The sequence below is a fragment of the Sciurus carolinensis genome, chromosome 18, assembly GCF_902686445.1.
Source record: "Sciurus carolinensis chromosome 18, mSciCar1.2, whole genome shotgun sequence".
NCBI lineage: Eukaryota > Metazoa > Chordata > Mammalia > Rodentia > Sciuridae > Sciurus > Sciurus carolinensis.
Genome location: NC_062230.1, coordinates 4,926,447 through 4,937,280, shown reverse-complemented (window position 1 = coordinate 4,937,280; position 10,834 = coordinate 4,926,447).

Below are 10,834 nucleotides of genomic sequence, written 5' to 3'. Positions count from 1 at the left end.
GAACTCCAGCCCGGGCATCCGGGGCTCAGACCCATCGCCCTGCTTCCTGGCCTCGGTCTCCTCATCTGACACAACATAAGGGAACTGGCTGGTGCCCTGTGGGGCCGGGCGGGTCCCTGCGGGAGTCCTCCCCCAGCTCTGCCCAGCCTCCCTGCCTCCTCAGCTTAGCGGGGAGGCTCCTCTTCTCTGTCTGCACAGGAGCAGGCAAGGGGGAATCGGGAGGTCCCCTTGAGATGCCACCTCGTCTTGGGGACACTTGAGGGCCCCACTTAGGGGTCAGGTCAGGGGGGTTGACTCGCTGGTGCAGGAGGAGCCCCACGAGCTTAGCACAGCCCTCTCCTGCCACAGGGGTCCCTGCTCTGAGGCTCAGTGGTGGGCAAGCATCCCCCAGGGTCAGGTCTGGCTTCAGAGGGCACATTCACACCACCTGGAGCTGTACCCACTCTGCCTCATTAGTTTTCATTTTGAGATGGGGTCTTAGTACGGTACTGAGACTGGCCTTCAACTTGCCATCCTCCTGCCTCAGCCTCCCCAGTAGCTGGGATCATAGACATGCACCACTGCACCCAGCAACTTTTCCTTTTTTCTTTTTTCTTTTTGGAACCGGGGACTGAACTCAGGGGCACTCAACCACTGAGCCACATCCCCAGCCCTTTTTTATATTTTATTTAGAGACAGGGGTCACTGGGTTGCCTAACAACTCGCTTTTGCTGAGGCTGGCTCTGAGACTCTCCTGACTCAGCCTCCCGATCACTGGGATTACAGGCGAGCACCTTGACACAGTGGATGACCCCTGAAGAGCTGTTCTACCAAATGCCCTCCCTTGGGGTTTGTCTGGCACTTTCTTGAGGTCATCCAGGAGGACAGAGGCTGGATGTGTTCCTGTGTGCCAGACCCTGGCTCCACATCAGATGGGGGCTGGGGTGTACTGGCGGAGCACTTGCCTAGTATGTGGGAGCCCTGGGTCTGAACCCCAGTACTGCAAAAAATCAAAATGAGAGAGAGTCTCTTTTCTGCTTGGTAATCATCGTGTGCTGGGCGGGACTTCGAGGTCGTGCATGCAGCCAGCCTTTCCTTGGACGGTCACCGCTGGCTCAGCGTGCCGGCCGCAAGCAACCAGTGCTGTGCTAGTTGGATTTTTCCCCATGCTAGGGACGGAGCCCAAGGCTTTGCAAATGTTCTGCCGCTGAGCCACGCCCCAGCTGTATTGATTGATCGATCGATCGATTGGTCCTGGGGATTGAGTCCAGGGGCGCTTAACCACTGAGCCACCTCCCCAGCCGTTTTACATTTTATTTTGAGACAGGACCTTGCTAAGATGCTGAGGCTGGCCTTGAACTTGTGATCCTCCTGCCTCAGCCTCCCGAGCCACTGGGATTACAGGCATGCGCCACCGCACCAGGCCCCAGACCCTTTTATTTTTTTATTTTGAGAGAGATAGGGTCCTGACAAGTCATCCAGGCTGGTCTCAAACTGGAGATCCTCCTGCCTCAGCTCCCTGAGTCTCTGGGGTCGTGGGTGTGCACCACCGTGTCTGGCTTACACCGACCAACTAGAACTCTGTGAGGGAGATTCGTCTCTGTGCACTCTTTTATGTATTTATCCAGTTACTTATATGAATACAGACTCCTAGAACTGGACACAGCAACATGTGCCCTTTGTCCCAACTACTCTAGACATGGGACCCAGGAGCTCAGTGCCGTTGTTCTCTGTATCATTAAGTATCAATACGGCTGGGCTTGAAGCACACCTGTGACCCCAGCAACTGGAGAGGCTGAGGCAGGAGGAAATGTGAAGCCAGCCTCAGCAACTTAGTAACGCCCTAAGCAACTCAGTGAGACCCTGTCTCAAAAATCTAAAAGGACTGGGGAAGAAAGAAAGGGAGGGAGAGAAGGAGGGAAGAGGGGGAGGGGTACCCCATTTTATACAAGGAACTTACATCCTTCCATTTTGGTATCCACAATGGGAAGCAGGAGTCCAGGAACCAGTCCCTGCTGACACAGAGGGACAGCCAAACAGCCTTTAAGCACACAGCTGAGTTTGAAGTAGAGGAAATCCCCCAAAGAGCAGAAGGAAAGACAATCAGGAGGTCAGAGTGGTAACCTGCCTTCAAGCCACTGCCCCCCCCCATCTGCTAGTGTCACACACCCAAAGGTTTGGGACTTCATGGCCACATGGGGGCTCACAGATGTGGCCTTGGCAAGGTGGCAAATTGGAACCAAGATGGCAGCCAAAAGCCAAACTGCAGGACCACCGCCCCCTGGGCAGTGTGGATAGGGAAAGCGCCCGTTGGAGATAAATAAATAAACAATAAACAAGCAAATGGGACTTGAGCCCAGAGTTTGGGGTGGTGGGCTACAGGTCCCAAGCAGGGAGGGGTGTCCCCATGACACCTGCGCCCCCGCCAGCACAGCAGCGCCCTTGGCAGCGGCTCCCTGGGAGGCTGAGACCGACACAGCGGTGGGGGAGGCGGTGTTCGGCTCAGCCTGTCGCCTGTGGCTTCGCCGAGTCCCCAGGCCCAGCTGGCCGCTGTTCCCATCTCCAGCGCAGTGGGGACAGCGAGGAGCGCTGGCGGGACTGCTGGACAACGGGGTGCGGCCCGCGCACCCTGGCACGGCGACCGGCTCGGGCTTCTCCCCGGCTTCCCGGTCCCGGCTGGCCGGGGACGCTGGTCCTGTCCCTCGAGGCCTTGGAGGGGCTCTGGGCGCGGGGCGCGGCGAGCTGGGCTGTGATGCCCCGGTCCCGCCGCCAGGTGTCGCCCTCTCCGCGCGGTCCGCCCGCGGGCCCAGGGTCCCAGGGATGCGGGCGCCGAGCAAGGCAGGTGGCCCGGTCCACAGCCAGGACCCCGCGGGGACCCAGCGGTCCCCTCTGCCTCGGGCTCCCCGCCCCAGGCCCTCCCGGCCTCGGCGAGGGCGCGGCGTGCGCGTCCATCCGGATCCATTGCCCTTCCCCGGGGCGGAGGCCGCTGGGAGGGGACACCGGCCAGGACCGGACCCTCCCTCCTCCCGTGCCCGCCCTGCGTGCGTCCCGTACGGCCCCTGCGCGGGGCTCCCCTCGCGCCTCTGCCTCGGGGACCGCAGGGAACGTCCGGAGCGGAGGCTTCGGGCGTGCGCCTCGATCGGGGGCGACGTCTGCGGGGCGAGCCCCACACTCCCTTCTGGAGGCTCCTCTGCAACGCGGGGCGGTGCTGCGGGCGACCCGCAGACGGCAGGGCTGTCCCCTCAGCCCACCGCGCGACGACCTAGCGTGGCATTTCCCAGAAGCCCGAAGGATCCGGGGAGTGACCCGCGGCGGCTTCGCTTGCCCTCTCGGGGCCTCGTCCCTGGGTCTCCTGCTCACCGCTGCCCCGTTTCTTCTTTTATTTGGCAGGACTGGGGACGAACCCAGGGACCCGCGCTGGGCGGCGCTCTGCACTGGGCCTCGCCCTGGCCTATGCCTCCGTCCCTGTCGCGGCCCACAGCCCTGGGCACTCCTCAGAAGAGCCTTCCCAGGTGACCACACGCACGCTCACACACACGCGTGCACATGTGCACACAAACATCCACATGCCTACACACTCGTAAACACATATCTACACAGCTAGGAAACACGTGCACACACATACACACATCACATATACACAGATAACACACCCCTGCACACACACATGCATACACACAAGCACACACTCCCACACAGGCACACAGACACAAACACACATAGGCGGGGCTCCATCACACACCTGTAATGCCATTGACTCAGGAGGCTGAGGCAGGAGGATTACCAAGTTCGAGGCCAGCCTCAGCCTTAGTGAGGCCCTAAGCAACCTAGTAAGACCCTGTCTCAAAATAAAAAATAAAACAGGCTGGGGACTGGCTCAGTGGTTAAGCGCCCTGGGATCAATTCTCACACCGAAAAGAAAAAAGCAAGGGCACGTGAGGGCTTCAGCCTCAGCTCAGCAGGGTCGGCGGCATCCAGTTGGACCCCACCGTCTTTAACGTTCCTATTTTTAATCCGTGAGCCCCACTGGAGGCTGTGGTCCTCTGTCTCCCTGATCACAGTCCTCGATTCCTTTGTGGAATGTTGAAGCTGCCGCTCTCCCTCTCAGGATGCCCTCTGAGCGGCCGCCGACGTCACTCTGGCCTCTGGTTTCCGCTCTTTCACCTCAACTACTCTTCATGGTGTAAAGAACATTCTGGATCTTCGTCTCTGGCCTCTCGTCTTTTGCCCAGCTTGCACTCCTCCTCCAGACTCTCTTTCCTCTGTGTCCTCCTCACTCTCCCAGCATTCCCTTCTCCCGGCCCTGCGGCCAGGGCTCCGGGCTGCATCCTGGGTCTGCAGATGGCCGCTGGCTCGCCCCAGGCCACACGGCCAGGGCGGCTGCAGGGTGGCCGGACCCGAGGGAGGGCGGCTCCCTCTCCTGCCTCCCGGTCTCTCCGCAGCAATGCAGGAGCCCCGGGCACGTCCTGCCGGCCAGGTGCCTCTGACACCCAACTCCAAGAGGCGCGGAGGCCCCCGCTGCCCCTGCCCCCGGCTGCCACCAGCCCCGGGGCCTCTGAGACCGCAGCTCTGACGCCCTGGGCCACTGGAGGGCGGATCATGCTGGAGCACGCAAGACCCGGGGACGCTGGGCTGGGGTGGGAGGCTGAGCGCCGGAGTCCTGGGGGCGGCCAGAGGGAAGGCGGGAGGGCGCACGCCAGGCCCCAACCTGCCACTTGCCAGGTGGCCAGGTCCTGTGGTCAGCAAGGACGCGGGCCTGCCAGGTCCCACACTCCAGGGGCGCAGACCCACGACCCTACGTGAAGGGATCCTCTGGAGCAGAAAGGCCACGCAGCGGTCACCTTCGGGGGCAGATCGCTCCCCGGGGCGCACGCGCAAGCCAGGCAGCAAGCTCCTCCCAGCACCCACGCCGCCCCTGCAGGGTCCATCCCGCCGCCCGTCCCGCCTCCGTGCCACCCTCACCCCCACCTATGAGGGGCAGAACAGTAAGTGGTAGATCTGTCAGCGAGAGGCGCTCATCCTGGGAGAATTCCACTTACATAAAGAATAAAACAGGATCGCGATCTGTGCCTGGGGAAGCAGAGGAGCTTTCCTCCTGGGGGCCGGGAAGAGGCTGCGGAGTTCTAGAATCTTCTCTGAAAATGTGGCTAAGGCTTTCCGCTCTTCCCCTGAGTGCTCAAGTGTGAGAAGACTGGGGGGACCTGACACGGGCTGTTTCTTTTCTTTCTTGGGGATTGAGCCCAGAGGCAGTGAGCCACACCCCCAGCCCTATTTTGTATTTTATTTAGAGACAGGGTCTCCCGAGTTGCTTAGCGCCTCGCTGTTGCTGAGGCTGGCGTTTGAACTCGCTATCCTCCTGCCTCAGCCTCCCCAGCTGCTGGGATTGCAGGTGTACTAAATGTTTTAAAATGGAATGCACCTAAATTAATTTTACAATGTTCACCATAAAGGTCTCGAGCAACTTTTAGTAAATTTATTCCAAAATACCCTATATTTTGTTTTGGACTATTCAATACATGGTGCTAGGACAATTAGCTGTCCATATGGAAAAAGAATAAAAATAGATTCCCACCTCCCACATAAGCAGGCATCAACTCCGGATGAATTAAGTGACTACGTGTGAAAAGTAAAGTTGTACAACTTTCGAAAGAAAATGTAGAACAGGGAAGTGTATCTGATTGGAAAAACCACAAAGAAGTGGCTTAGATAAACTTTTCTCGAATTGAAGGCTCTGCTTCAGGTATAATTGCTCTGGAAGTAGGAAGAGAACAAACCTAACCAGCAAAACTTGTGACTGATTCACAGTGAGGTCCAGAATTAGGCTTTTACCGTTGTACCCTCGCATACGAATCGTATCATCACCATGCTGAGGCCACCTCAAAGTCCAAAGTGACTGCTGGAGCTCCAGCTATCCCATCTGTATTCCAGCAGGCAGAATAAGAGAGATGAGGAAGAGAAATGTCCCATAAGTCTCCCCAAATACTTGGACTCATATTTAATTGATCCAGTTGGAAAAGAGGCTGAAACATAATTTTTTGCTAGTGACACTCTCACCAGCTACAAACTGGCATTCGGTTACTAAGGAAGAAGAATAGAATGGATATCAGAGGCCAGTAACAGAATCAGCCATACAAAGTTGTTATTAAACTGGGCACAGGGGCACATGCTTGTAATCCCAGTGACTTGGGGGCTGAGGCAGGAGGACTGCAAGTTTGAGGCCAGACCCTGTCTCAAAAGAAAAACTAAAAAGGGCCGGGGATGTATCTCAGTGGTGGAAGTTCAATTCCCAGTACATAAAAAAAGAAAGTTGTTCTTAAGACACAAAATTGTGACTATAAAATGGGGGCGGGAGGTGGACAAATATGATTAAATCAAATCTGAATCATGTAATAAAGAAATTTTATTGCTTTGATAAATAAAAATTTTAAACGAGGTGAAAGATAAATCTTGGTTTGGAAAAAAGATTTGCAGTGCCTATAACTGACAAAGGATGGGGGATTGTCATATATAAAGAACTCATCCAAATCAATAAGAAAAAGTTAAAAATCTAACATGAAGCCTACCTTCATGCACCCAACAGACACCAGAGGGCATGACTAGGGCACCCAGCAAGGGAGTTCCAGATATGCCAGTGGTGCCGACCTTGAACATCAGCGCATACCATGGGAGGCCGATGTGGAAGTTGGAATGGCTGAGGTTGTTAGGGAGTCTTTGACTTCAGTGTGACCCACTCCTAGAGGAACTGCAGGCAGGCAAACAGGGAAGTGCATCCCCATTCAGGGCTGGACAGAGGCCGGCAGCGTTTAGGGACCCCCAAGCCCTCCTCCCTCCTCCCTCCTCCCTCCTCCTCTCCCACTCTCCTCGGGAGCCACCGAGCCTCCTCCAGGGGTAGGAGCCGGCTAGAGCAGCCTTGGGCTCTGATTGGCCCGTCTCTGCATCCATCATCATGGTCGGGCAGGTACAAGAGCTGTAATTGGCTGCCTTGGGTCACATGCCCGCCCTGGAGGCAGGAAGGAGGTTCCACTGCAGGAAATGGGCAAGCTGTGTGTTTTAAGGCGCAGCCTGGTGGGCGGGCACGTTCTGGGCAGAGAACTCCAGCCCCGAGGCCAGGCCGGGCCGGGAGGAGGGAGGGCTCCTGAGAAGGAAGGAAGTTGGCAGAGAGGAGGGCTGGGCGCGCTGGCTGGTGCCCAGGCTCCACAGCTCCTTCTCAGTGTCACCGAAAGCTGGGTCCTTGTCCCCAGTGCCAATCCAATAACGAGGACACGGTTTTGAGAAAAAGGGAAAAGAAGTTTTAGTGCTTTGCTCGCAAAGGAGAGTCACAGGGGACTCCTGTCCATTAGAGAGGGACCCAAGGCCACATTCCAGGGGTGCGTCTCCAGAGCTGTAACTCACCTGTTAATTCCAGAGCTTTCTGAGATCTTGGGGTGCTGTCCCCAAGTCTGAATCCTTCTGGGGTGGGGTGCTCAGGACCGACCCCCTCCTAGGAAGGGAGGTGACCCTGTTTCCCCAAGATTGGAGAGGGGGAGGGGAGGAGGAGGAAACCTGTCCCTTTTAGGAACTAGTGGTGAGGCCGAGCAGCCAGGGCTCCCTCAGAGCCTGCAGTGGGCCCTGCTCATCCCTTGGCTGCCCTACCCAGGGCCCCTGGGTCTCAGAGAAACAGGACCTTCTGGCTTTGTGTGGACGCCCCCAAGCAGGGCCTGAGGATTTGGGTGCAAGTGACTTGGGAGGTGTCCTCAGAACGCCTGTGAGGGGTGGGCAGGAGGAGGGCTGCAGAAGTGCTCCTGAGCAGCTGACTTTGGGGGGCGGCTGGGGATGGGTCTTGCGAGGGGCCCTGGGAGAGGCTGGGGATGTGGCGCCTCGGGCTCATCCCATGGGCCAAGGAGGTGGGTAGGGGTGTTCCGCCACCCACTTGCAGCCCTCCATGGTCAGGGTCCCCTGTAGGTGCTCAGCCTGGGGCCTGGAGCCAGCGTTTCAGGACGCTATCTGCAGGTGACTCCAGGGACAGGGCAGGGCCGGGGCGCTGACACCCGGGCTGTGGGCAGAACCTCAGGCACCTGAGGGCTCCAGTGTGGCGGCTGCCTGCCACCCGGGTCAAGCTAGTCCCAGCCCCTCTGGGGCCACACAGCCTCCTGGGGTCTGGGTCTGCCCTGGTGGCCTCCTCCTGGGCCGGCTTGCTCCTCAGCAAGGGCTCCTTCCTCCCTCCCTCCTCCCTCCCTGGTCTTTCTCTCTCTTCCCTCTGTGTCCTGTCCTTGGTCCCCAGCATCCATTCCTGACCGACACTTATTCCTGGATGTGTCAGTCTCGGCTCTGTTCCCTCCAGGTCCCTCGGTGCCCTGAACATATGGCAGATGCTCCAGGGGACATGGACCTGGGAAGTGAAACCATCCCCAAATGCCTTCCAGAGCACCAACCGCACCCTCCACCCACCCAGGAAATCCTGGAGCAGGACCCGGTGCAGCGGTGCAACCCGTAATCCCGGCTGTTCTGGAGGCTGAGGCAGGAGGATCTCAGGTTGGAGGCCAACCTGGAGGCTGGGTAATTGAGCAAGACTGTCCAAATAAAATGGGCTGAGGATGTGGCTCAGTGATCCAGCACCCCTGGGTGGAGGGCTGGACCCCAGTCCTGGAGGAAAAACGAATAAGAAATGCTGGGGCGGACACCGCAGGCTCCTCCAGGAAACAACAGGGCCCTGCCCTTGAGAGTCCAGCACAGCCAAGAGGGTGGCCGGCCTCCTGTCCAGTGCACGGGGACTGAGCACCGTCCTGCCATGCGTTCAAACGCGGGCTCCCAGGGGCAGCCAGTCCCGTGGCTCAGGTCCTGGCGGGCAGCACGAGGGACTGGGAGAGGGCAAGGCTGGCACTGAGGAGTGTCCACCCCTGCCCTGCGGAGGCCACAGCCAGCAGAGGAGGCCAGCATCTGGGAGGACAGACCCTCCTGTAGGGTCCAAGCATGGTGAGCAACAGGAAGGCAGGAACGGAGAGGAAGGAGGGATCCAGGAAGAGGAGGGTCCTGCCGGGTGGACCGAGCCCTGGGCACAGGAGAAGGGCCTCCGGTGGCAGGGCCTCTCCTCTCCCCTCGTCCTACTGCCCCACAAATGTCCCGGGAGCTCAGGGAGCACAGGAGACCCTGTGTGTGAAGGAGGCGTGGGCGTCAGGTCTGATTTCCCCGCTGAAGCCCAGTCCCTGCCAGACTCGAGACTCAGCTTCCTCATCTGCTGAATGGGCTCATCACCCTCATCTGCCTCCCGGAGGAGGAGAGGAAACCCTGTGGGGCCTCGGGGCCAGAAGCCAGCAAGACTTCGTAGAAGTCACAACCCCCTCTGGCCCACAGGCGGGGAAACTGGGAGGCGGAGAGGCCTGGGCCTCCCAGAGTCTCTCTCAGGCCCAGAAGTCCCTGCCCCGGGGCAGCTCCCCTGGCCGGGGGGTCACTGTGCTCTTTGGCACCTTGGAAATGGCAACTGGGGAAATGCAAAGGCGCCCAGGCTGGGGCACAAGAGGAAGGAGCGGAGTTTGGATGTCGAAGGGAGAAGACCCAGGCTCCTGGGCCTCTGGGCGAGGCAGAGGTGGGAGTCCAGCCTGCGAGTGGCCCTGCGAGCCCACCCAGCCCCGCCGCCTCTAGTCCCTGAGCGTAACCCTGTCACAGACCGGACACCCCAGAGGCGACTCTCAGAATCAGATCTGACCACGATGCTCCTCTGTATAGAGCCTGCCGAGGCTCCCCATTGTCCTTCCCAGGAGCGCGACCTCAGGAGTTCAAGCACCAGCCCACGGCAGCCTCTGCGCCTCTAGCCAGGCCGGCTCCTCCTGGCTCTGCTCCTGCCCAGGCCCCGCAGAGAGTTTGCAGTGGCCGCTCTTGGCACCGATGTGTCCTGGGTCTGGCCTCCTCAACAGCCGGCTCCCTGAGGGCAGAGGCCTGGCCAGCACAGAGGCCGCTCCGGGTGTTTGATGGCCCGTGACCACTGGCCTTCAGAGAGAGCCGCACAGGGCCCTGGGGACTGGGCCCCGCCCCCCCATCCCGTCCTCAAGGACAGCGAGGCTGGTGGCTAATTAGGAAGCCAGTCAGGTGCTGGTCCTGCTTGACTCCAGTGAGAACCGTCCAGGGTGCTAATTACCAGGTCTGGCGACACCCGCGGGTTAGGCTTTAAGGATCCCGGTGGTCAGAATATCAATGAGCGCCGGCCTCTGCCGAGGCCCTGGGCGGAGCGGGCTGGGAGGCGAGGAGCACCCTGGGAGGACAGCTAGCCAGGGGCATGATGTCAGCGTCCCTGGAGGCCACTCGTCCCCACTGAGGAGACTGGCAGGGGTGGTTCTGCTCGCTGCCGAGCCTCCTCTCACCCCACAGGCCCGTGGGACCCGCCGGTGTTTGTGCCCATTTTGCAGCTGAGAACATTCAGGCAGAGAGTGTGGGACTTGATAGAGTCACACTGTAACAGGGTCCACTTAACGCTTTGCAGATGGCGGTCCTTGCTGCTCTGCCACTGAGACTTGTTTTAAAGACAGACATGTTGCCGGGCGCGGTGGCGCAGGCCTGGGATCCCTGTGCCTCGGAGGGAGGCTGAGGCAGGAGGATCAGGAGTTCAAAGCCAGCCTCAACCCCTTAGTGAGGCCCTAAGCAACTCAGCGAGACCCTGTCTCTAAATAAAAAATAAGTAAATAAGGGCTGGGGAGGTTACTCAGTGGTTAGGAGCCCCTGGGTTTGATCCCTCGTTCAGAGGAAAACATAAGACAGACATGATTCTCCCCTTTCCTCTCCCTCCCCCTAATCTCAGGGGAAACAGGCTCACCTTCCGTCCCAGGCACACACCCACCACAGGAATGAAGTAATTGAGACCTTGGGCACCAGAAGATCTCAGCAA